At 35.5% G+C, this 26,601-nt stretch overlaps 1 long non-coding RNA gene across 1 annotated transcript in view; it reads left to right on the forward strand.

The window, feature by feature from the left end:
* LOC146438187 (uncharacterized) overlaps positions 1–22,247 on the forward strand; it is a 38,281-nt gene extending 16,034 nt beyond the window's left edge. The window contains exons 2-3 of the long non-coding RNA XR_014851685.1: positions 19,868–19,971; positions 22,136–22,247. This is a non-coding gene — a long non-coding RNA (uncharacterized LOC146438187). The remainder of the gene's footprint in view (positions 1–19,867; positions 19,972–22,135) is intronic.
* The last annotated feature ends 4,354 nt before the right edge of the window (positions 22,248–26,601 follow it).

Raw genomic sequence — 26,601 nt, forward strand, 5'->3', positions numbered from 1 at the left:
TCATGGCTGGGAACGTTTTTAACCTAATTATTTGTTAACATAATTTTCTGAAGAGAGTCAAAGGTAGTGGTGTTTATGATAGAGATGACAGCCACGTCCACATCATTTGTGCATGGGACATCCCATAAAGATGAGAAAAACTAAATGTGAAAAGGGAGAAAATTCATTTACCTATCTTGGCAACATAATTAAACCAGTGCTAGTGAACAGGTTATCACAGTATCGTCTGTTGTAATGAACACTTTGTCTTGTAACCAAGATGATTACTAATGCTTTATTCTGTTTGTCCTTGGTTTTTCTGACAGGAAAAGAGAAAGGAGTTGTGATTAAAGGGGAACTTTTTAATTTGAGCTGCTTGGAGAGCAGTAGAATTGTTACATATGGGGTATGTATCATTGTGGTGACTCCATCCCCCTGTTGTATTTGTTTTTTTTCCTTGCATGTTTTCAGTAAGAGCCTGTTTTGTACTTGGTTGCTGCCTCTGTGCCCAGTTATGTGTCTGTGTAGCCAACAGATAACACCTTTAACAAGGGATGGCAAACTTTTTATATATCTTACTTTTATTTTAGTATTTTTTACAATATTTCTCAAATATATATAGGAAGCTTTAGATCACAGCTTTGCAGTCTTAGGACCAGTTTTGTAACTCTTCACATATCTAAATTTATTTTTTCTCAGTTGTTTATTAATAATTCAGTTAAATTCTAAAGGTTTGATAGCGTACAAAGCTTTATACGCTTCAGAGGTATTCATGCTATCTGCACTAGATAATTTTCATCAGCTCTTTTAATCAGTTGTTGGGCATGATGACTTTACAGTGTTGCCTTTAAGTAGCTGAGAGTAGGCGTTATGAATATTTCACGGTTTCTAGAGATATTTATCTATTTTTTGCAGATTCTAAATTGTGTCTTCATCCATGCCCTTTAAACTGCAATGAGTGTGGTAGATTAAAAGGAATAGAAATGTCACAATCTGTCTTCTTTATTCAGAATTCCCAAATGCAAAAACACCACAGGGAGTGTAATAAGCTATTAAGAGATGTTAGACTAAAAGAAGGGAACTGTACAAACTTGTATGTACTTATTAAAAAAATAATAAATTGATGGATTGTCTTGAGCTCTGTGACTGTGCCACCATTAAGGAACTTAGACCATTTTCAGCCTTGCTGTTTTTCACTTTTTACACCAAAATCAATATTAGTTGGCAATGTTTAATTAGTGCGTTTTGTAAACATACATTTCACATTCTGAATTGCCTTCAGGTAATTTCGTTTGTGATTATAGCTAATATTACATTGATTTGTATAGAATTTCTCAAAATAAAAGAGGAAGGTTAAAAAGAAACAATTGATTAATAAATGTTTTCCTAAAACAAACCCACTGAGGAATTTCTGGCTTTGTTTTAGCACTAGCAACAAAGGAGGAAAATGGAGAAAATAATCGATCAAATACTGTGCTTTTGTGCATACAGTTTTGTTTTTGTTTGATTATCCACCTTATGGTAGAATGAATTTATTTTGGTTTGAAGGAGCAGGAAAGGTCATGAATGTATATAGTTTTGACATTGAATGCCTTCTGAGCTAACTGCACTTAAGTCCTGTCAGGAGTTTGCCATGCATGACTTCTGCTGATGCACAGTCACTTCTCATGCTTGTGGATATTTTGTGTTCTCAAAAAAGAGGCTAAGTCAGATGTTTTTAGAAAGACATGGAAAAAAAGTTGTCATCTTGGTGATGTAAAGGTCATAATGCAGTGAATAGATTCTTAGATTGTTCTTAGTCCCTCAGTTCCCACAAACACATTTTCCCATATCACTAAACCGTTGTGTGATTTCAGCAGTGAATCTTGCTGGATTTTGTAGCATCAGGTCTAGAAATCAAGTAGACACTACATCTGGTGCAGTATTGTTGACTTCAACATTCATTTCTTTTTTGGTTTTGCTTTCCTGCTGAATTTATCTCTCCTGCAATTTTCTGTCTCTGTGAAAAGGATGTAATTTAAGATGACCATGCCTCTCTCCAGAGTGTTGCATGCTAGATGTGTAAGAAACCTAAACCAACTAAAATGTCTTATTGTGCTAATGGTAGTCCTTGTTAGGTTCCATCAAAACTAGTGCAGTGTTTGTCCAACATCAGTTTAGTAACTTTGTAATAGAAACTCAGTTGTTTCCCTGAGATGATGATGCAAACTAATACCAAAGCTATGCAAATTGTAAACAGAAAGGACACATTTCAGGTGGCCATGCATAACTGAGCCTTCAGTGTTTGGGCAAAGAGTTGATTTGCATACTTGAATATATTTTGCACCTTATTTGATCACTAACTAATCAGTGCATACAGATGGCAATCAGATTTCTGATCTGAATACACAAATAGTACCTTGTGAATTCAGTCAAGGGCTGTGAAGCTGCAGATGGGGAGCTCTACTCAGTTGGAGTGAAAAGTTATTAATATATCTCCAGTGATTATGAAAGTGGAGGAAACAGGGTTTTTTCATTAGTACTTTGAAAGGACTTGCTAATTTATTCATATGTGGAAAATAGTTGGTGAGAAAGTAAAAATTGGCTATGGACTGACTCCAACTCTGCATCCCAATTTTTATTTTTAAACTTTATCTACAAGAGTGATATAAGTCTTATCACTTACTGAGGAGCAAGTGAATGGAATGAGTACTTTCAGTACTTTCAGAGTACTTTCAAAGATTTCCCATTTCTGTCTTTCACCTTCCTTAGGGAAAGGAAGAATTTCTGTAGATGCTATGGGAAGGTGCCCATGTGGGCTTCCATATTCCACAGATCACTGGGATTATAACGCTGTAATTGATTCTTGCTTTCTAATTGCTGTAAGTTATATTAGCAATTAAAGAATCCTGGTGATTGAGTCTGAAATTTGATGATTCCAGTTGCTGTTTTCCTGTCTTTCTCCTAATTTTTAATTCTATGTTAATAGTTGAGCTGATAAATTGCAACTGAAAGATGTCCCTGCCCATGGCAAGGAGTTGGCATTAGATGTTCTTTAAAGTCTTTCCAACCTAAGACATTCTGTTATCTATTAGAAAATCAAGCAATTTTTATATGATCTTAAGATTTCTATGCTGTCTTGTAAAACATTGCATTTTTGTTTTGTATTTCAACAGCTTTTGAGAGATACCTTACCCTGCTTTACTTATCAGTCATGCAAGTAGCATTTTTTAAAAAGTTGGTAAATGGTGAGCTTAAATACATTGTGACTTGTGGAGCTACATTTTTTTCAATCCTGTTGTTCAGTGGTCCATAGTCATTTCAGCCTTGGAAGTTATTTCTTTCCATGAATGTTGTCAGGTCTAAAACTCAAGCTATTGACCTATCCGCAGACTTCTCCCTGAAAACAAATAAACTTCAGAACCCTGCTCTTTCAAGGAACTTGACTTGTAACTGGCTTGACCTTCGTTTGACTCCCCAGCCTGCTTTGCACTGAAATTTCTGTGATGGTAACATGGTTAAGAATGCAATTTCCTTTCCCTCTGAAATATTACCAACATTGGCAAAAGCCTTCCTACAAGCATATTCATATGTACAAAAAGCTACTGTTCAAGGGAAAACACTCATGTTGCTTCTTACAATAGGGTATTCATTAGATGTGATGCTGTGATAAAATAAAATGGTCTCTGCATTAAGTGAATCTACTGGCCTGTCTCTCTAAAACCTAGAAAGGTTTTAATCCAGAGTTGTAATCCTGGCCAGCATTTTAATACTTGTGTATTTTACTGAAAAGATGCAATTGATATGCAAGCTATATTTTTGTTATCTTTAATGTTGCTAAACCAGCTGCTGCTGATTTTTAACTGAAACTACTGTATAGCTGTTTCATTACTAGTTTACTCAGCAGCAGCTTACAACACAAGATTGTTTTTAATGTAAAAGTGGCGAGATTAATGGGTTTTATGTTTTGTTATTTAATTTACATTCCTATTAGATGGAGCAATCAAGTAGACTAAGGCAGCTTTTTACAATAATGAGATTTTCTTTTATCAGGGTAGACATTTGTTTTAAATGAATCATTAATCTTGTAGTTAAAACACTGATTAGGATTATTCTTTGATTTGCATTCCTTTGTCTAAATTTGATTTAGGAGAGAGGCTATTATAAAAGGGGTTGATAAACCTATTTATTATAAAAAATAAAATTGCTGGTATGTTGTATATCCTTTGCTATTAATTGTCTGTGCTCCATTTTACTTATTGGACCTAACCTTTCAAGCTAAGTTGGTTTAATATTTTCCTTTTTCATAACTCAAGTACCATGGGACTAGTCAAATTTAAAATACTCAGTTCTATGTCTTCAGAGGTGTCAGCGAGTGCACAGAACTCTGGCTTCTGGGGCTCTCCAAAGGCTTTCCTGTCCTTGTTATTTGCTGGGGTGACCACGTTCTCCACAGCCTAGGGAAGTGCAGACATACCCTGCAGTGCCTGTGCAGGGCACTGAATGTGCCCACAGTTGTGGGTTGTGTTTTGGGTGGGAGGAGGCACTTGCTGCATGTGAAATTCGTGCTGCCTGGCAGCACAGCCCAGCAGTGCAAAGACCTGCTTTTCCACAGGCTGGGGAGCAGGAGGCTTGCGTTCAGAGGTGTGAAACTTAAAAGCTATGGAATCACTGTAAAAAAATGAAATCTAGAAATAGAAATAGTTACAGAAAACTGTTAGATGATATTAAAAAAAAATTAAAATACTCAGGTATCAGCACGCATTTTTACTCCCTTCTGTTTGAAATCCTTTTTGTCATTCAAATTTAAGCATGTAGGGAATTGTTAAAGAAGTGCTGAGTCACAGCTGCAGCACAGCAATCTTGATGTGAGTGTCCTGTAATGGGCTGTGACTGGACACTGTTTCTACTCTGTCCACCTCTCAGCCTTCTTTAATTGAGGGTAGGGTACTGTCTGCATTTTCAGGATCGAGGCTTCTGTTTATATGCAAAAATGTAAAACTTTCCATGTGTGCTCTCACTTGTTTGCTTACATTGTATTTTTCTCTTTGCTTGAAGAAAATAAAAAGGGTAATGATACTCTGTTCTCTTAATTTTGAGGACAGGTACAAACTAGAAGTTTGCAATTTATCTCCCTTCCCCTCTCACCACTTGCACAGACACATATCAAAACTGAAGCTTCTGCTTTCATAAATTTTAGAAAAAATTGACTTGTCTTATCCAAAATTAAAGGCTCTAAATATAAAAAATAGTTCCCAGATGAAATCTCACAAAGATGCTGCAGGGCAAGTAAGATTTTTGTGTGACTGTAAACATATCTAGTTTTTCCATTGGTGAACAGCCCACAGGTATGAAATATTTATTTTATCTCTTAAACAGTTATCAGCTAAAAAGGAAAAAAAAAGTGGTAGCATTTCAGACTTTAATTATATTTCAGAAGCATATCTCTTAAGTGGAATTCTTGTGGAAGTCTTAAATGCAACATTTTGAAATCTAAATGTAAACTAACAGTTCATAGATGTAAATGATGAAATTTTTTTGTTGTTATTACTCTCTTCCTTTTGTGACTTTGAAATTTTGCCTCAAGGTCAAGTTAGAAAAGGGTTGTACGTAGCCAGTCATAGGTTCCTGGAATTCAGTGTAAATTTAAAACTGACAGCCCCTGTGCAATTGAATGGTGTTTACAGGCAGAATTACTAACATCACTTTGTAAAAGCTTCTGATAGAAAGATTATACCACCCTAATGCTCCAGACCAAAGGTGGATAAAGAGGTGTTTGTCAACAAAAGAAAACATCTTCTTTGTGCAAAGCTGTGAACAGTAGTGCATTACAATTCAAGAACCTACAGATGTTGATGTGTTCATGAAGGAGAGAAGATGGAGCAGAGACCAGTTAGCACTGGCTGCAGATATTCCATACAGAAATTTAGAGCAGTAGGCTGGGTTTTTTTTCCTTTGGTTATCCCTGGTATGTGTTGTCTCAATTGCCTTATTTGTTAAGTAGCGTTGAAAAATCTTTCATTGACACGTTCCACAGGTCTGTTTTAGTTCTGCAGGTGTGTGCTGGGCTGGACTATGCTTCGTTATGCACCCAAGTGATGAGATCCCAAAAGTGGAAGAAATGTGTTTTCAGGTCAAATGGTCAATGAGTACTTTCTAAGCTAATTTAATACTTCTTTTTGAGGCTATCCTGTTTTGTGATAAAGGTAATGCTATTAAAATTAGATGATAATTTTTATTTAATTAACTTTCAGAGCTATAGAAAAACTGTAGGAGAACTACAGTTCACCTTCCCTAGGGATGCCTTTCCTAGGGATGCTTCCCTCATGGTGGCTGCATCTGGGCTCCTTGCTTGAAACCATACACTGAACTGGGACACTTGTGTACCTTGGCTCTAGGTGAGGTTTTGCCTTGTGTACAGACTGATGATTATGATTGGACTTGGTTGTTAAGGAAGGTTTTTTGCTAATTATTGTTTTATCCTGCTTTGGTTGGTGTCACCCAGTATTACAGTCAAAGCTTAGAATTGGATACCTTTGGTTTGGTGGGTTAGATTTTTTTTTTGAACTCTTCACTGTTGCTTCCATGTCAGGTAACGATCCTTGCTGGTGCTTGAGTATCTTGTGTGGAAAGGCTTGATCTGGCATTATTAATGGGAGACAGAAGCTGTGTGATTTATCTGTGAATCAAAGAACACCCTAGGAAGAACAGAAGTGAAAAGGAATAGGGTAATCATTGTCTGAATCTGTGATTGCAGAGGGCTGCCATAGGATGTGTGACAATTCTCTGTGTCAGGGCACACGGTGATAATTCCTCAGAATTCATACTCGTGGCAATGCTCTGTTTATCAGCTGCTCATGTGGCAGCTGTTGGCCTCATAGCAGTGTGTTTGCTCTCCAGCCAGAAACTCGTCCTAATAACTTAGTCTTACATTTCAGCTTACAGCCTGCTCATCTTCAAAGATGGCAGAAAATTCTCTTGATGGAGTGCAGAGATTGTGTTCCAGAGGCTCAACTTCCATCTAATCCCTTCCTAGCCTTAAGCCACCTAAACTTGTCTTACTCTGTCTCTCTGGCTCAGAGTTTCCTGCCAATGCAACATTGCAGTCTAATTCACTTTTCAGAAATGATTGGTTTGTTATTGCTGTGCTGAAACAATTTATCTGCTTTAAAAGGTGAAAAAAAAAAAAAAAAAAGAAAAAGAAAAAAATGGTATCCACCATTTTTAAATTGCAGGAGAAATGGTTTAAAAATATGAGGACTTGTACTTTTTTGTATGAACTACTTTTCTGTGGTCACTTCTACACACTCACTGGGATTTATTTCTGCCTACAGCTGTTTTGTGAAATAGAAACAATTCTTTCTGTAACAGTGTCTTTATACTTTCCTGTAAAATAGTTATGAGCAGTATTTTTGTACTTTCCTACATAAGCTAGATATGATTGCAATGAATTGTGGATTTCTTCTGAGAGTGACCTTTAGAAAAATGATAGTTGTGTCTCTGATTTCAGGCAAGATAACAAAGTTGAAAGCAGTGGTAGAAGCTTTTCAAATGCTGCAGTGGGCATCTCAAATCTCTAAATGTGTTTGGAGGAAAAGGGAATAAAATCAGGAAAGAAAGCATGCCACTGATACTGGTAGGCATAGTTCTCCATTGGGAAAGGAGAAAAGAAACCTGGGGCAGCACAGGGGGACAAGTTGGGATCTGAGACTTTAGCACATTTGGTGCCACCATGCATGACTGTCTCAGCACCTGTAAATAACATTCTGCTTTTGAGGGGAAGGGTTGGGGGATTTTTGTTTAGAACTACTGGCAACAGTTCTCTGCAGAAAAAGATGTAAGGAAGGGATCAACAGTAGGATGAACAATGAGTGAGCTGGATCACTCATGAGGTGAGATGAGTGAGTTGTTTTTTGATCCACAAAGAGAAGTTCCTAGGCCAAACCTGAAGAATGTAGGGCAGCAAATGACTTCCTGAGGATCTAGGTATAAGAACATGAAATGCCCAGTGAGCTGCCCGCAAAGCTTCTAATGTCTCGGTTTGAACTGTATGGGCAAGAGAAGGTGTCCCTGCAGGACCTGTGGAGATAGCATTGTTCTGATGAATAAGCACTGCCCATTGAAATTCCTCAACTGGAATCTCAGATGCTTCTACAGTCCTTTCAAAACTATATATTCTGATTGCCTGACTTCTTTTTTCTAAGTCAAGTTTAAAAATCCCCTTTGACTAGAGAAACTCAGAAATTTATACTAAAATGTGGGATATATTGCCATTTCTTGGGAAGCAAGATAGGATAGAAGGAAAGATTTAACTTATGGTGCTGTTTCATACTCTACTAATTTGCTGCTAGAGTGTATATCCTCCTTCTTACAATAAATTTAATAGAACAGGAATGGTTCATTGTTATGCTGGCAATGTCTGACACAGACTAATGTGACCATACTGATTATTCTAAAAATCATCCACAGTTCCTGATTTCCATTAATGTACTTGCTGGTGGATGTGATTGCAGGGAAAATTTGCATTTGTTTGGAGTTTTGGAGTTCAAACATCCTAAATTTTTTATAATATCTGTAAATTGCAGACGTTTAACATATCACTTAAATGTCATATCTGTTTTAATTACAGTGTCTCCCCAGTTTACTCTGAAGTTGTGAGATTATGGGACTATTCAGGATCTCTGTATTATCTCTGTTCCTTTCAACCCTCTTACCTAGCTCTTCATGCAGAAATGCTTGTGCCTTTAAGGGTGACGTTTTCTTTTACTTAGCTTTGCTTTGTGGAACCCAATCTCTGAGATTTTTGGATAGTTGTGAAAAGCATCTTTGTTTCAATGGTAAAGTGGGATTTTATTCTGATCTGTTTGGGCATTAATATATTTTCATTCTTCTCATGGTGTGTTGAGAAGAATAAAACCCAGCTTTTATGGCAAAACATGCAATTAAAATAGAAGCAATTAATTTTCATTATTTATTCCTTCAAGTGAAAAATGTCCTCAAGATGTTTAGTCATTAGTATCTTTGTACAGGTCAGGACAATGCAGATACCTATGAATAATACTTGATCTAACTGTGTGTGTGTTCATCATGTGTGCAAGGCCTTTGTTTTTTTTCCTGGAAAATTAGATTTTTATCCTTAGGCCACTGTTTTTCCTTTCTGATGGTCATTCAATATACTAGTATGTAAGTAGTTTGTTAATCATCATTCTTTATTTTCTAAGAAAATATTCTGTGTGGGCAGTGGGCACAAAATTCCTCAGTAAATGAACTAGATGTGCTATCACTATTTTTCCCATTAATCCAGACCTGCTGACATTTTATCTCCTGATACAAACCTAAAATGAAATTTCCATTATCAAATCTGTACAGAAAAAAATCACCTTTGTCTGCCAATTGCTATTATGAAAACACATGCTGAGAAGCCAGAAGGCTACAGTAGGAACGTGCTGGTTTTCTATTCAGTGGCTGGTCTTCTGCAGTGGGAGTCCTGGATAATCATTCTAGTGTATAATTTTCTCTTTTTGATGGAAGTTAGGAATTCTGATTTATTATCCAGTAAAGTATATTAAGTGTAAAATAATTCTGTATTGAAATAGAACAGTTTAAAGGTATTTGATAGGACAGCCACAGCAGTGTAGCTAAGAAATAAAATGTGGATTGAATTGAAGGGGGAGGAATTGGTCCCTTTAGTTCATATTGTTGCACGACAAGCGTCAGACTTCTAATGCATCAGTCTCCTTGTTTCCATGGTTTGCAATTTACAGTCTTGAGAACATCGGTTAGCTCTTATCTCTTATTTTAACAGGATGAGTTTCAGTGCAGATACTGGCATGTCATTCTCGGTTGGCCTTAGGACAAGCCAGAGCATGTGACTCTGGTTAAGTCTGTGTGTCAGTGCTGGTTTGTGGAGCTGGTGTGGAAGTCAGTGGAGGTTTGAAAATTGGAAGGTCTTGGGGATTTTGTTGTTGTTGTCTTGTTTTTTTATCTCACTGCAAAGAGAAGCCTATTTGACTTCTGAAATAGGTGAAATAAGCTTTCAGGAAACATTAGTCATTCTGTTATTCTTAGTAAATATGGTAATGTATCATAAATATGCCATTATATTATTTTTATTTAGGTAGCTGTAGGAAAAATTAGATATTATCTTAAGGGTGAAAGTTAAAGGTGGTGCAGTATTCAGTTTGTAGTATGAGTGGCTCAGAGTTGCACAGCCATTTTATCCTGCATCTGCTAGGACAGGTTCACACATGCTCACTTGTTTTATGAACATAAGTATTTGATTTCTCAGGCAGTCTCTTGGGAGATTAGACTTAGCCATAGCAGTAGCCTCAGACAGAGTTTCCTTGATCTCTTTGCATCTGGAAAGTGTTAATATGGATCAAAGTAAAGACTTATTTACATAATACATGTGTATTTGTATTTTATCTTAAAAATGAAAGCAGAGGTTATAGCAGCCCAACTATCCCCAGATTTTGCAAGCATGTGCTAGCCTGATGCCTCTCTGTAATGCATTTTCTTTACTCATTCATCTCTTTCACCTGTCAGGGAAATGTGGTGGAGATGGTTGTACCCATTTTAGGTGCAAAGATCGTATCAAGTGACAGTATAAAGCTTAGAACAAGATTGTAAAACTGCTGCAAAATATCATCTTCGCATTTTAAAATTATATGTATGTGGCTGTAAGTCTCCCGGCATATTTTTAAAGTCTATTAGTGATGTGTTGTCATTTGTGACCTGTGTACTTTACCTTAATATGAAGTGCCATGTTATATATCTAAGGATTGAAAGTCATGTAATTTATTTGTTGTAAAGAAGAAGCAAATTTTATTGTTGTCCAGAGTACCATGGAGGAGAAACTCTTGCATGTTTAACTCCCCACCCCACCTCCTACTCCTTCAATGGAATGCTGAACTGTTCTTTACTGTAGCCAGTAATACTAAGAATTGATATCTATAAAGCAGAATTCCTTCCAAGTGCCTCATAGTTCATATTCACAGTCTTTGCTATAATTACAGATTAGAGGCAAGTTCCTTCTCTCCTCTCAAAGATCACTAAAATTGTGCCTTATGTTACTCATAATTTTGAATGTTATTAAGTCTGATGGGTTTTATACCTAAAAAATGATTTAAGGGAAGTAGTGAATGGTAATGAGCTGATAGTTCCACCAGACATAAAGTGAAAACATATGCATCTAGTTCCAGTCACAGGATCTTCTATGAAATAAAAATGTTGCAGTGGCAATACAAAGAGCAACACGCATGGAGATGCTAACTATTCAAAATACATTCCCTGAGTATCTTCTGAAATAATTTAGGGACAGAGGATACCTCTGTATTTGGTTTTATTTTGTTTTTTTTATTTATTTTTTAAACCAAAGCTGTATAAGAAGCCATAAAAATGTTGCTTCAGTGAACAACAGTTATTTATAACTACACAGGCTTTGCTGAGGAAATATAGTAATTCCATGTCTGTTTCCATAAAGTTTCTGTGATAAATATTTAATTTTTAAAACTTAAGTTTCTTAACCCTTAACTCAATGAGATCACTTTGAATAGTGGTATTTAAATTATGCAGCATTTATTGCCTTAATTTGGAACGTCATTCTGAGAGTACCACTCCCAGTTTTCAGGTAATGAGTTTTGCCTCATTTCAATAACTTATAATTGTGCTCCAGCATAAAATATAAAATGTTACTTTGGTATTATTTTTTACTCTTTTCTTAATTGCCTTTACTAAATATAGATTTCTTCACATGCCATTTTTCAGTAGGAGAAAATGGATGTCAGTATTCACACATTCTTCTTCTCCTTTAAAAAAATTTCTCTACAATGTGTATATGTATTATCCTGATATTTTTAGAGAATTGTCTATATAAAAGAATAGATACTGATGTTCTCCTAGTGAGAACCACAGATGTATAGTTTTCTCTATAGGGAGGGAGAATCAACAATATTCTTGGCCCTAAGGAATTAATCTATGTTTCCACAGTTTTTGAGGTTATCATATGATAATAATGCACTGTATATTTTATAAGCTTTAGAAATCTTTATTGCAGTGGATGTGTGCAAACCTTAGTACTTGAATGTATTTCATCATAAATAATTGGGTTTTCCTCCTATTTTTCAAATTATTACTTGCCCTGTACAATAACAGTTTACTACTGTTTTCTAAAGGTTTATTACTGTCTTGCACTAAATGTTGTGGTGGAGATTTTTTTCTTCAAAGACCTAATGGCATATTTCATGTTTTACACCATTATTTCATGTTTTACACCATTATTTCATTGAGACTGACTCACTTCATCCTTTTTGTGTTGTGTCTTGTCTTACTTCTTCTAGTGTCAACAACAGTAGCTTTGTTTTACCTCATTTGGTATAATTTTGCTATAATTTTGTATAATTTGCAGTGTAAGAACTATTTGGTCAAAATTTTTTGATGACTAATGTGTAAGAAAAAATACTATGGAGCAAATTCAGCTATCACTTGTGCAACTTGGTAGAAGTTCACCCTGTAAATCTGTTGAAGAATAATGAGTATGCAATAATTTATTCAGGTTTATGATGAGCACACGGTGCCAGCAAGGAGACAGGAATAAAAACATAAAGGTCTGAATCAATACCACTGAGACCAATGGGAAAATTTCAGTCAATTTCTTAGATTAGTCTTAATGGAAATGCAGCACTCAAGTATTGGTGATCTTGACATTTCAACTGATGAAAAAACACACCATCCATTACCATAATTTTGCAAAGGCTTGGAAAAGCAAATCCTCAAATCTGTTTGGGAATTCCTTATATATAAATTACTGAGTGATATCGTTGCTTATCTTGTATATATATGCTGTTCAGGTTAGAGTTTGCATATGGACCACAGAGCAAATTCCATATGGTTGTCCAAGTCACATGAATTTTGCTCTCTAAAACATTTTTCAATATTTTTCTTAACTACTTAATTGGCAGGATTTTTTTTTACATTGTTTTTTTATGTGATAAAATAATATTTTTACTCAAAATGTACTTATTTTTGTCTGTGTTGATCTAAAATTAAAAAAAGAATTGAGTAATATGCAAAACTTAAAACTATTACATTTATGATTTGTGTGGCATTGTACTTCACAGGCAGCGGTGCAGCACAAAGAATATTTAAATGATTTTCAAAGCATCCCATATGAACTTTATGTTAAAGAAAAAATAGTTTTCCAAGTGAGTAGTTAAAGGTCATTTCAATTTGGTCATCCTTTACCTTTTCTTTTGTTTCCAGAGAATGTAGTCCATTTTATTCTCAATCCTTGCAGAAAATAAATCAGGGGTCTTAGATATTTTTTGTTCATTATATATACCTATTTCATTCTTTGAGCTCCACTTACCCTTTCTGTGCATCAGAGTGTGGGGTTTTTTGATAATAAATTATTTGAGCTGCTAAAGAGGTGGTTCTGATTTTTTTTTCCAACTGGAAAATGCACAGAACTTGTGTAGAGATAGAGCAATCTGTAAAAATTAATCTGGAAATATTATTCCAACTCAGGAATTATATATTGACCTATTCAAGGTTATTTTCTCATATAAATGACCTGTAAGAAGTATCTGAAAGTCAAAATAAGGTCCCTATACCCTCTCTAGGTAGCTGTAAGCGAGACTTAAATGGGTACATAGACTAACAAGGAGTCATTTTTCTGGCTTCTCTCTTTTCTTTTCTGCATGAAAATCTCAAAATGTCTTATGTCCATTATAGAATAATGTAGGAAGTGTGTACATTTCGAAATCCATTATGGGTCATGAAAGCCAGTTCTCTTCAAGCTCTATGAAATATAACCATCTTTCAAGGGCTTTTGTGGTGGTGGTGGTGTTTTTTTTGGTTGTTGTTGTGGTGTGGTTTTTTGTCTTTTTTGGGGGGTATTATGTTTGGTTTTTTATGTACTGTGTTTGGTTTTTTTTCCTGAGTTAATTTTGTAAATTTTTTTCTTTGTTGTCATGGGATATATCCCTTTAACATAATTTAAGTAAATTTAAGCAAATGCCTTTTCTATGATATATAAATACAGAGCTTTTAAAAGCTCTGTAGGTTGCTACTGCTATTTTAAAATTCATAAATAGTTGATATCAAAGTGTCATACTGATGATAAGAACTTAGGAGTCTTTATGTTTTCCTCTTATGGGATATAGTGATTATATTGTTATTTCAGAAAAAGTAATTTTCTCATGAAACAGCTTTGAGTTTATGGGCTTTTCTAGAGGAAGGCTTCTGTGGATATTCTGCATTCCCTTTCTGAAGTAGGACATTGAGCTCTTATGTCAGGTATTTTGCAAAAAGACCCAACACATGAGACCTTCGATGCTACCCCTGATACCCTTTATTTAAGTAAAAAGTTTAATTAATCTCTTGGAGAACTCTTCAGTGATGTGTGGATAATGGTTTGGTAGGAAAGGAATACGGGAAGGAGGGCCAAGCTGACTTGTGATTCAGTTTGCTGGAAAGTCCTGTACTTCCCACAGGCATTTAGTATGTTATAGCAGTATATGGTTAGAGGACAAAACTAAGGTTTTATAATGGCTTTCAACCTTTTACTTTTTATTTAAAAAGGGGAAATTATTTCATTAAACGGTAGAAAGTAGAATATGGAATATAAAATTCAAGCACCTTCTTTAATTTTTCATAGTGACTCATTAAAAATGAATGGATATGGAAAGGCAAGAGTTCAAAAATTTCACCCTTTGGCAGTCTCTTTTCTGGTTTCTCTTGTTCTTCTTTGTGGTGGATTCTAAGAAATGTGAAATGTTCTGAGATGTGCTTTGTCTCTATTATTCCTTGTAGTATTGATACCTGATTTATAGTCACAGAGATAATTTATTCATATTCACCTTTCGGGCATTTTTTATACTGTCACATGTTGTGGAAAATGCATATGAGTGATCTGCTGAATATTGAATAGAACTGTGGAGTAATTCTGTTTGGAAGGGATCTCAGTCCTCGGGTCAGCCTGGGCTACTCAGGACTTGATCCAGCTGGATCCTGAAAACCTCCGAGGCTGGAAAGTGCCCAGCCTCTTTGGGCAGCCTGGATCGTTGTGGGACTGTCCTAACAGTGAAGAAGTGTCAGGTTGATCAGGCATGATTTACCCTTAGTAAATCCATGCTGGCTGTTCTCAGTCACCAAGTTTGGCATGTACTAAGGAATGTGAAGGTTAAATGACTTCTCAAGTGCATGAATTGTGACAGATTTCTAAAGCTATTATCCTAGGGAGTATTTTCAGAGGAGCCTTGGTCTACACTGAAACACAAATGGAAACATTTTGAAGGTCTGGTGGGTACTATTGACCTTGTACCCTTTATCTCAGATTCATAGTGGCTCCATGTCTTTGCATTTAATTCGTGTTCCTGCTGTGTAAAATCCTAGGCACAAGGGAAAGCGGGAAAATTTGTTATAGATGTTTTTTACTAAAGAATGTGAATACTGATTTTTTTGTAGTTACTTCTGAAATTTCTGTCAGTGTTTTGTCATCCTGAAATGTCTCTGAGCCACTGAAAATCTCTTACTTGGTACTGCAGTAAAAATAATGGATATTTTAAGAAAGTCACGGTTATGCAACTGATAAGCTTGTCTAAAAGCGTGAATCTTCTTTGCTGTTAAGCAAGAAACAGTTGTCTATAAAAGCAGCAATTCTTCAATGAGTATCTCTGTTTAATCAGCTTTCACTGAGGTTTTATTAGAGGAAATATTAGAGTGGTTTAACAGCACAATACCTGCACTGTCTTATTTTTAGGTCACATTCCTTCCTATTCCTTTTAGTTTTATGACATAGGCCAACATGACATGAATAGACCCAAGTTTCAATGGAATGACATATTCTGTTTTCTAGTCAGATTGTTTAAGCCTCATGTCTCAACTGGGACAGAAAGCACAGTGTTGAATGTAGATGTACTTTACAGCCTGGCTGTCAAAGGTATATATGGCCGATAGCAGACCTAATATATACTTTCTAATATATTTGAGGAAAGAATTAAGAAAACCACATTTTAAAACTGATTTGGCAATGGATTCTCTTAACTGCAGACAGAAACGAGAAAGAAGGTAAAGGAATGGTCTGTAGTAAATGTCAAAGCAATTCCAAACAGAGAAATTATTAGGCACAAGGTCTTTAATGAGTTCATTTCTTTTCCATTTGATTTAAACATTATATAAATATTAAATTAATCTAAATAAAATCTGAAAAAGGGGGGTTATAGAAGGTTTAAATATAGTAGATCTATCGAAGCTATCACATCAATTCTACATAAGCAGACTTTTCTTTAAGTGTTTCTTTTTCAGTCTAGCTCTCAATTATATTTGTTGGGTGAATTAAGGAGCATTTAATAAAAAATATGAATATTTCTAATCTAGTGTAGTATAGTGATACCTAACTGTGATAAAAAAGTGGCTCCTGGAGTCAATCTTCATTCAACATGGAATTAAAGATCTAAGTTTTATTTCACCAGTAAAAATGCTGCCAGTTGAAGAAAGAATGTCTATTTTATATAAAATAGAGTATATAAACCATATGTTTTATGTGCTTAATGGGAAGTGTTTATATCTTTATTTTATACTTTGATTGAGGATGATTTCCCTCTGCCCCTTTTTGGACCAGGAAGGTTGCAGAGTCTTGCAGGCATGTTCTAGGTTAGTGAGTTGTTCTGTTGCTCATTGTGCATTTAAATGAAATACCTGAAGAACACAGGAGTTACAGGCTGGTGGCACTGCTGTTACTGTGCCTCGTGTATCTTACAAGACACTGAAATGCTGTCTGTGGTGGATATTCCTAAGAACACATTTTCTCAACTGTAGCTCCACTTGCCCTTTTTTATGTGTGTCTCACCAATTTTTAACATATTTAGTAGGCTTTTAATTTCATTTGTCCATTTAAAAAATACAATGTATTCTATAGCTAATACAGAAAAAAAAAAATCCCCAAAAAGATACTTGTGAACACAGAAAAAACAGATAAATTACAAAGTCAGCAGGATTTTTCAGTTCTGTTTGGGTATGTAGTCAGAGACTCACCATGCAACCCTTATTTCTATTAATTGTTTTTATTTGGTTAATTCCTCAAGATTTACAGAGTGAGGACGAGTGACATACATAGTGTTTGAAAATGCTTTTTTTAGTGTAAAAGAAATTGGGGGTAGAATGTGAAAAATTGAGAGCTTCTATTTTTTCTGTACCAATAAATGTATTTGCACAAGGAAAAAATTATTATGGTTTGCATAATCCTCTGTCACATGGATGTTACAATGCAGGATAGTATTTGAAATTCTGTAACTTCTTTAGGACTAAAGTTGTAACATTTGAGCAGCCTTAAGGGTTGTTTTTAACTCGTGGTGAAAATAAACTGTTAAAAAGATAAGCTGTAAAAAAGTAATTCAGATAATATAAAATTGTTCTCAGATCCAGATAATTGTTTTATTCTGGCCTTTTTAGTAGTTGAGTTGTGTACTACATCACTCTTTTAATTTCAAAGGTACCTGAAATGAACCAGAAAGAATAGTCCTAGCTGACTGTCATCTTAGTACTGATTTTCCCCACCCCCATTCTTTTTCTTGCCAACTTGTGGCCCAATTCCAAGGTTACAATTACATTTTTAGAGAAATAGAATAAAGTGTCTTGTCAGTCAGCTGTTAGCAAGAGAGACCAAAAATGCTAAGTATCTTACATATTTATACATTGGATTATGGAGCAGAAATCATTTGTAGCATTGAAGACTTTTTCATCTTTTTATGAAAGAAGCAACTACATTCTCTTAAAATCAAATACCCCCCCCAAATGCTTTGCTGATGTTACCACTGGCACTTTTTTAGGTCTATTCCCTCTGCTATGCTGCCACTGTTTTTTCTCAAGATACTGTTTTTCTCATCATGAATCTTTTTCCAGGGAAACAGGGAGAAGGAAATTGAAAGAGTAGCAAGGCTAGTCTCTGAATTGGTCTTGCCACTGTTCTTCAGAAGATTGGTTGAGATGGATCCAGAGTACCTGTTACCTTGCCAAACATAAAGTAAATGTATACAAGTTCTTTTATTGGTAAATGAAGAGCTAAATGGCTATTCCATCAGTCCAGATCTCAGGTGCAGTGTCCAGGTAGCAGGATCATTACTTCTGTGAAGACAGCCCTCTCTTCCCCTAACAGAAACAACTGTACAGAGCCCATAGTAAAACTTTTTTTCAAAGGCAGAAAACTGATAAACTTGGACAGACAAAGTCATAGGAATAAGGATGAATGTAAAAATGAAGGCTCTCTGTCAAGAAGAGTGGATGAGTTGGTCACCCTAAAAATAAATTGCTTTGAAATACACGAGACATGCTGCCTGCTTATATATCTTTCAATGAAGAAATTTAGTCCAGATATGGTTTAAATGACCCAAATCCAAGCCTTTTATGCAAAATCAGATCCTTCTTTACTAAAAACCAAAATTAAACTCCTGTGAGTAGGGATTTATAAGAGAAATTAACAAACTACAGAAATGTAAGCAGGCATGGTTGTAATGAAAATTTTGTTCTGATTAGTAAGAAAGTTCAGCTAGCTCATGAATACAGGTTGTTTGTTTTTGCTGAGGAATTGAAGTTATACTAAGTTGAGTCAGTCATTCACTTTGAGTAATCAATTCAAAACAAAAATTTTTGTACTTTTTTCATTGAGTCAGTGAGTGATGTTCTTTTAATGAGAATTTAGTTGTGTGTTTCCTTGCAACTCCCCCTTTCCATGTCATTTACTGTGAGAATGTGACCTTATTCTGGGTCATGATTCAGTTTAATCTTTTAGTATGATTTTTATCACGGAAGAAAGGACAATATGTAATAGATCACAACATGAGCAAGGTTATTTTCATGAAGATTATTTGCTGTAATTTTCCAGTAGCACTCTGGTAAAGAACCTTTATGGCTGCCATTAACCCTGAATGCAGGGTTATTTCATCCTTCCTGAATTGCTGAAAGAGCTTTTAATGAAAATAAAACCTTCTGCCAGGAGAAATTAGAAATGTCTGTTCATAAAAAATGTTTAAAGGGCTGATAAACTCTCAAACTTAGACAGAGTAAACATGAATGATGTGTATAGTTGTCATGTTACTGTAATTTATTGAGAGGGGTTTGATGGACAAAACATTTCTCATCTGTTTTTTCTATGGATTCTAAATATGGCATTGCAGAGTTCTACATAAAGATTTAAAACGAAAGCCTGTGTACTGAAGCAGGCAGGTGTAGGAGAAGTAATGGTATTGTCAGATAGCCAAACATTTCGAGAAATTGACCTTAAAAGTCCAGAATCTAGGCCTATCTGTGCAGATGTACTGTAAATATTCTGCTCCACCAGAAGCAGCATTTCCTTAAGCATGTAAAGATGTCAGAAGTATTTTATTAATTTACCAACAGTCTGTTAGAAAATGAGATATGTGAACTACCTAGGCTTTTTCATGTATTGACAGCCCAGATGTTACAGGAAATAAAAGAGGTTTTACTGGCTTCATTGGTCTGCTCTGATCCATCAAAATCTCTGTACAGGAAATTTATGTTGATTAGAAGTCTAATTACAATTCCCTTTTTGAAATCTAATTGCTTGTAAAAGGTACAAGAATGAGCAAGTAGGAGGTTGCTACCCTCTGTACTTGTTGGGTAAAATTCCAGCTGGCAGGGCACTGCTTTCCTCATCTCATTTATCCTCTGTGCTTTAGCCTTGATGTGAATATAATAGTAGCTTCTTTTATTGTCTGCCTGATTTGGGTTCCCCATTCTCTGGTAATTCTTCCTGGTCTACAGAGATGTCAGGGAAAGCAAAATAGAACTGTAAGTCTCTTTTAAAAGAAGCAGGGTGTTTTGGATATTTATATATACATAATTGGCAGCTGATTCAGATTCATTGGAGGGTTTTTTTTCCTTCTGCACTTAGGTCATGGCCAAAGAAGAATCTCTAGGCATAAAAAAAAATCTGCAGTATTTCAGAACAATGTGGTTCCGTGGGGGAGAGTGGTTTCAAGGTTATTCATCCCCCAGGTATGTAATTGTGAATGTGTTTTCATGTGGAAGGATCTTTTATCAAAACTGATATGGCACTGCAGAGTCAAGGAAAAAACAGAAAAATCCTGTGAATTCCTGAGAACTGAGATTATTGCCATTGGTTATAGAACCACTTGATGATGGTAAGACCATTCTCTTTTGGAAGTATCTATGAGTGTGCAGCTTATTGGAAAATGAGCAACAAAATTTGGGACAAAAGTAGTGGTGTAAGTGTTGTTTGTAGATCTTGGGCTTTACCTGTCTCACAACCACTGCCTTTAGTGGAACCTTAACCTGGGACTGATAAGCATTGCCCAGAGAGGAAGGAGCTGTCAGGGGAAATTTCCTTTGGCAATCCCCTCTTACTCTAGCAGCCACTTTATGGTCCTGTACATACTGTGGCTCTGGGATCTCTTTTGGAAACCTCTCCTTGCCAGCCCTAACTAGGTGGTCAGGTAAGTCTTTACCTTGGACCAACATCCATGACCTGTAGAGAGAGGTTTCAGGGGAAATTTCTTTTGTCAGCCCTCTTCTTTGTCAGGCCAAATAGCCCTACTGATACTGCAGCTCTAGGGTTTATTGTTTTCTCAACATTAATTCAATGCCTTCATCTGAGCCTTAACCCAAGACCTTTAAAAATTTTTCTGCAGCCCCCCTCTTGCTTTGGCAGCCCCTGTTCAGCCTTACTTGGCAACTCTCTTTGTTTACAAACCCTAAGAAAAATTGCAGGTCTTAACAACAGTTTATGAGAGTGTGTTTGGCAACTTTTATTCTTTTAGGAAAATGTATCTGTCCTTCATTGTTATGCTGAATGTGCTGTAAATTCATAGGCTGCCTGCTGAAAAGGCTGGCTTGTTCAGATACTTGTTCTTATGTAATTTAGTTTATGCTGAAATTCATTTTGAGGGGACAATAATTACTTTTATGGTATGGAATGAATGGGAAGATCTGTCTGAACTCCTTCAGTTGAACATATCTAAAAGACTGTGTAAAGACTATGTAAAGAAGATTGCCCTCTATCACCTAACTGCTATATTTTCTCAATCCCCTAAAGTTATTGAAATACCAAATTTTGTAGATGTTGCATTCATGATGCATACAGAACCAGTGTCCATAACAAGAATGTAGGCACTTATATATTTCACTTCAAGAAAGAAGTGGTCTCAGGTTATTTGAGTGAATATTGCCTTCACACTTTAAAAGCAAGTTCAACTGCATTTTTAACTTGAAATTTAATAACATATGATATCTTTCACTAGAGTATCTGTCAAAAACAAATATATTTTCTTCTCTGTGTGGAGGGAAAAAAAATCACCTTGGTTCATTAAGTGGATGCAGAATATAATTTCTCATAGTATTCTGTTTTACTGACGGATTTTGTACTGTGGCTGGAATGAAAAAGCTCACATCATTAAGTGGCAAGAGTTTAACAATCCCTCAGTTTTATTGCTTAAAATATAACGTGATGATGTTTCAGAAGTTCACGATGTTTTCAAGTCTTGGAGATGAGCAAAATAAGTGTGATAAAGCTACTACATCTTAAAATATGCCAGAGAGGTGGAATATTAACCCATATGAGGGTGACTTCATTTTGCTAGGAAAAGGCTTAAAAATATATATCAAAGTGAAAAAGTTCATAAAAGTGATAGCTTAGGAGGAAGGTGATGACAAGCAGAAATGTTACTCCCAAAATTCCGCGGTTCTGTAATTAAGGGGAAGTCCCTGAAACCACTGGGAAATCAGTATAAAATAGATAATACTTTTCAGGCAGAATGTAGAAATACTGAAATTTCTTGATGTAGGAAGTTATGGAGTGGCAGAATTTGAGACAGACTTTAGGTGTATGTCACAATAGAATCTTTAACGTGCTTAAATGTCAAGCAGTTTCACTCATGATCTGGTTTGTTTGCTCTTTTCTTAATTAAAGCAACACCTTTTCTGAAAAATTCATCAAACTAAAGATGCATATTTTAAAAATATGACAAATCTAATGAGATTCTAAATTTCTTTTATTTAGACTATTAGAATCTTTAATTCACCCTTTCCCTCAGTAAATATTGAAAAATCAGTATAAATATTTCATTCTCCTATTGCACACCAATACCAGCAATTAGATAATATTGCCATTGTTCACCAGGGTCTTCCCTTGGGTCTCTTACAGATGCTTCATGATGATATGTTTTAAAACAGACATCTAACATCAAAACAGCTAGCTAGTTCCACTGGAGGAGTATGAACATCTTAATTCTATTGGAAATTCTTTTATACCTTTCAGTAAAGTAAGTCAAATTTTTAATGATAAGGAAACAAGTATGTTCTTGACCCAAACAATTAGCTCTAGGTAGAAAATTGCTGTGAAATAATTTGGCTAAATTCTCTCCATGCTGTTTGGAAGAGTTCATGATGGAGGGTAGTTGTTAGAAAATTAAAGGGAAAAGGAATGGTGGTTTTTCAACCCAGAAAGTGATTGAGCTGCTCAACAGAAGTTGCTTCAGAAAACTGATAAAGCCTCCTCTACCATTAGGAAGGAGAAATCCAAGGATCAATCATCTTTTCTTCCATACTCTGAGCTTATTAAATAGCTATTTTCCACCTTCGTCCTCTGCAGGACATCATATGTGATCTGTTTATGAGGATTATATTGTGCAAAACTAGCATGGATACTTTTTAATGTCTGTTTGAAGTGGAATAGTATTGATTGTAGATTGTTTTAAAGGAAAATATCAGAGTCATTGCATACGGCAACCCAATTTAAATGATGGCACTGCAGTTTTTCACTTTTATTAGTTTCTGTGAAAGCTCATACTGCTAAAGACTCCCCTGTTGACAGGATGTTCTCATTTCTCTTTTTGTAAAGAGAACTTTCCAAAAGTTTAATTTGACAGAAAACTTATTCTACTTGCACCAGAGGCTTAAAGAGGATTTTATTTCATTTTTCTTCTCCAAAAATAAACATTTTCCTCAGAGTTGTGCAGTAGTATAATTGTGTAGTATTTACAGCAGAATCAATAAGAAGCTTTTCTCTACTTTTACATCCAATCACTCCTTTGCCTTTTGGCTTGGAGAAAATCATTTTCAACTCAAAGATATGCATAATGCCCATGCAGAGAAGGCAGTGGCCTCTAATTCTCTTTTTAAAGTTCCATTGAAACATAAAAGCAAAGGTAACTAAAAATATTAGGAGAGCATGCTTTGCAAGAACATAGAACTTTGTTTCTACCTACAAGAACAGATTAAGAAACTGGAAGAAGATTTTAAAGATGAGATTTCTTCAGTCACAAATGTTACCTCTGCTTGCCCCCCGTTTCCTATTTTTATTTTCCTGTTTTTTTTTTTTTCCTTTATATGGATTCTAACTTCAGGACACTGACTTTTAACTGACCAGGTGAAGTTTTGTACATTGTAGGGAGGAATTTTGCTTAAAGTTTTGAAAATATTTGGATTTCTCGACTCCTTATTAAATACCCACCCCCCAAAAAAAAATCTTGATAATAACATTGTGGTTATGGGAATTCACTCGTAGTCTGAGTTTGTCATGTCTGTCATTGTATTGTTTACTTTTGTGTTGCTGTTGTGGAAGCCTGTCATGTTCACTGTGAGCAACTAAGGTATAAAATGATGGAGAGTGGGTTTTTTTTAAATCTCACTAATGTTTCCATTTATTGTTTCCAATTCTCATTAATGTTTCCATCATTTATATATGATATTAAAGTAAATTTCCTCCAATTTTTTTAAAATAGATCTTTGGCATTCAAGATAAACCAAGGAAAATATTTAGGTACAAATTACGTTCTCTATGTATTTAACATGGAAGTAGATCTCCCTGTTTCATTTTGTGTGGTTCATTCCCCACCCTCCCACCTCCCAGGGTATGTATTTCACTATCTTGAAATGTAACTGACACAGTGCAAATCGTTATAAGATAGCAAAAATCTAAATATGATTGTAAAAATAAATAAGCAAACATATATGTGTATATATGCAGTGTACTATAATTGCGTGTTTCTTGTGCTTGAGGACAGGTTGATAGAATCAAGCTGTGTTTTATATAAGTCCCTTACTAAGGGACTTAAAAAGAAAGTCATCTTGACATTCAAATGCTAAGTGTGAGAAAGGTCCATGAGAGCATAGGAAAATTTGTCACTGTACTCTTCAAACCAATGAGCTGTGTAACTTACTTTACTTTTCTGGGAGGGAAACGTTATTGAATCTTTATACTCTTAAGAGAAGATTATGATTATCTGCAAGAGCAAATAACATATATTAGCTTTATTGTTAAGGTCCAGTGCTTGCAGTAAAAGTAGTTTCTGCTCAAATGAATATAGCTTCTCAAGAGGGTACCTTTTGAAGATAAGAGAAAACAAGGTGTTCAAGAGAAACTTGGTATTTAATGAAAAACAAAGTTGATCTTAACTATTTCTAAAAATGTTATATTGTAATAATCAGGAAAAATATTTTGCAGTGAAGTACCTACGGTTACTTCTTGTTGCTGTCATCATTGCAAACACCAGTTGGTTCCAGACCCAAATGTTGTGTATGTCTGGTCAAGTATGCCTATATTCAATAAATTCAGAAATGAGAAAACATGAAAGTTAAAGGAAACAAGCCACTTTCAACAGCTGTTTCTTCATGGGTAGATTGCCTGGGTTGTAATTAACTGTGCAGGGTGCAGAGACTGCCACTGCCTTTGCATTAAGTAACTTAGTCCTGGAAGACTTACTAGCATTTTTGCTGAGAGCTGCCCTAAAACAATGTAATTACTTATTTTGATATTATCTCATGTATCTCCTCCTATTAAGTTCTCGTCATAAGCTGATAGAGGTTTTTGTTGTCTAATTTCTCTGGCATCAGTCACTGTTTTGCTTCGTTTGGGTTCTTCCCTCATTCATTTCCTGGATAACTGTTAACAAACTGTAGCTGATGACATCTTGCCCCAATTGCACAAAATTGTCCTGTGTGTTTGCCATTGCTGTGTCCTTCTGCTTCAGCGAGCAGAATTTTCCATAGGCATTATGGGATGTCTGTGTAATGGGACACACTGGTGCTTCATGAAGAAAATGTGTAAATTAACTGTAAGCCAAATAACTAAACCATTTTCCAATATTTTTCTCCTCAATTAATATTCACTTTCAAAAGGCATGTAAGCTATTATTGGGGAGGTTAATTTGAACAGTAAGATGTGGACAGAGATTTTTGATAGTGTTGTTTTCTTAGCTTCTGCTTCAATGAAATTCTAAGAAATAGCCTGTGTTTAGACTTGCAAGTATATTTTCCCAGAAGCCTGTTAATTGCTGAGTGGTGACCCTGTGGTGAGAGCATATTGATTTTTCATCTTTCTGTCAGCTTAAATTAACTATTTGTTTCAGGAAAGGTCATGCTTGTGAATTATTAGAAATAATTGAGCATTAGTTTACATACTGGTAAACAGGATATAGTGTAAATTTGTCTTCTCAAACTGTGGTACATTTTAAAATTACTTTTCATTGTTTATGTATTAGTAATTGCTTTCAGATTGTCCTTTTATTTTCCACTGGGTTGTCCCTGATGATATAACTTGCAGATTCTTTTTACACAAAATGTCTATCTTTGATGAAAATATGTAATTTACTTCTAGCAATGCTTACCTTTCTAGAAAATGTAAAAGATGGATTCATATACCTGACTAAGCCATAAAATGAGTATTTTAATTTACAATTATTTGTGCTAGTTCCCCCTCAATCAGGACTTGGTCCCATCAGACGTTTGTATTTGATCTCAAATGGTTTCAAAGTAATCTTTCTTGTAGTAAAAGTAGAGCGCATGATTTAATGTATTATTGCTGCATGGCATGGATGGTTTAACTTTTGTTAGTATCCAGTGAAATAACATACTTTCTTAGATCCAGAGCCTCAAAAGCCCTAGGGTCTCAGCTATGGAATGGACTGCCCAACTGGAATTACTTCCTGACATGGCGCTTGCCTAACTTGCCTTCAGTTAAAGTTTTCTAGGCATCTAAGCACTTACAGAAAGTTTGCTTCCATTGCATCACAGTTACATGACCTGGCACACGTTTTGTGCTTGAGTCTGCTCCAGATCCTCACAAAAGGGTCCTTCAAGAGTTTACTGAGAGAGGCTACTTTCAATAAGCCTCTTCCTTGATACACCACAGGCATGTGCTTGGACTCCTTTTGCTCAAAGTTTTAACTATTTTGCAAAGGTATGGCAGTCTGAGATACCCTGTCTTTCAGAGTGTGAGGGATTTTACCCTACTTTTTCTACATAGGTGAATATCAGAGCTGCAGTCTTTTGCTAGTCTGTTTGGAGACACTTGCCATTCTTTTATTGAAACTGTTCCAATATGCCATGGATGACTAAATTATTGTTGGAGCAGAAATAAAGCAAGTAAAACTGTTTGAAGGGATTTGGAAATTATGAAGAGGCCTGTTCTTCAACTCATACTTCAAGACAAAGTCAATTTAGGATAGACAGATATTTTATTAAAAGCACAAATCCAATCTTCAGAACACGTGTCCTTTCAATTTTTTTTAACCATTTTCAGCAGCTCTTCCCCTGCCCATATTCCCTCTCCACAAGGTTGAGAGATTTTGGGTTGCTGCAGTGAACAATGTCCTTCCTGCCTGCCAAAAT

The sequence above is a fragment of the Lichenostomus cassidix genome, chromosome 4 (genome assembly GCF_008360975.1).
Source record: "Lichenostomus cassidix isolate B80296 chromosome 4, HeHo_3.0, whole genome shotgun sequence".
NCBI classification, from domain to species: domain Eukaryota; kingdom Metazoa; phylum Chordata; class Aves; order Passeriformes; family Meliphagidae; genus Lichenostomus; species Lichenostomus cassidix.